Below are 1,134 nucleotides of genomic sequence, written 5' to 3'. Positions count from 1 at the left end.
AGTTAACACAGACGGTTTAGCAAAAGGCAATCCAAGTCCAGCAGCTTGTGGGGGTGTGTTTCGTGATGCCTCAGGTGGGTTTTTAGGGAGTTTTTGTCATTCGCTTGGATGGAATACTTCCTTTTATTCTGAACTTTATGCTGTTATCTTGGCAATTGAAATTGCTCATGATAAAGGGTGGGTCTACTTATGGTTGGAAAGTGACTCTGTTAGTGTGGTAGCTTGCTTTTCTTCCAGGTCTTTTTCTCCTCCGTGGAACTTAAGAGTTCATTGGAATAACTGTCTTTCTATAATTCGTCAAATGAACTTCTGTTGCAGTCATATTTTTAGAGAAGGAAATATAGTAGCTGACAAGATGGCAAACTTGGGGTTGTCAAATGCTTCATTTACTTGGTATGATAATCCTCCTACTGAGCTTCATGGTTTCTTGCAAGCGGATTATTTGGGTATCCCTAATTATCGGTTTTCATAGTGGGAAGATTGCCTAGTTTTTTATGGGTAGAAACAATGTCTTTTTGTATGTTGTTTTGGTTTGTAATTGGAATGGTTTTGACCTAGTCCCCCATTCCTCTTTTCATGTAATTTCTTATATTATTTTAAATAAAATTTCTGATAAGGGACGAGCGGTGGGTTCCCGGTTGTAGCGGTCCCTTTTGGGGTAGAGTGGGTGCTCTGTCACCCACCAAAATGCTACAGAGGAGCTGCTTTCGCCTAATCCTTGTCAGTATTTGAAAAAATAAAAAATAAAAAATAAAGCAGCTACCTTTGTTCTCTATTTATGAATTTCATTCTTTTCTGTAAACCATCATGTGGAGACGGCTTCATTTTGTGATACATCATCTCTTTTGGTTATAACACGTTTGTGGTTAAAGGCTAAGGTAAATGAAATGTTTGTGGTTTGTGGTTAAAGGCCATGTTTATCTCAACTCTTATATATGTCTATGCTCATAATTGAGACTACCCCCACTATAGTTTTGTTTTAGTATCCTTTAATGTTAAAAGGCTGTGTGAATTTTATGTTAGTGAATCATGTAAACGAATAATGCAAATCAAAATGAAACAGTAGGATGGTCAGTAATGAATGTTCTAATTATACAAGGATTTAACTACCATCTCATACAATGAAAAAGTACA

This window comes from Fragaria vesca, linkage group LG7 (assembly GCF_000184155.1).
Source record: "Fragaria vesca subsp. vesca linkage group LG7, FraVesHawaii_1.0, whole genome shotgun sequence".
NCBI lineage: Eukaryota > Viridiplantae > Streptophyta > Magnoliopsida > Rosales > Rosaceae > Fragaria > Fragaria vesca.
This window is presented reverse-complemented; position numbering follows the sequence as displayed.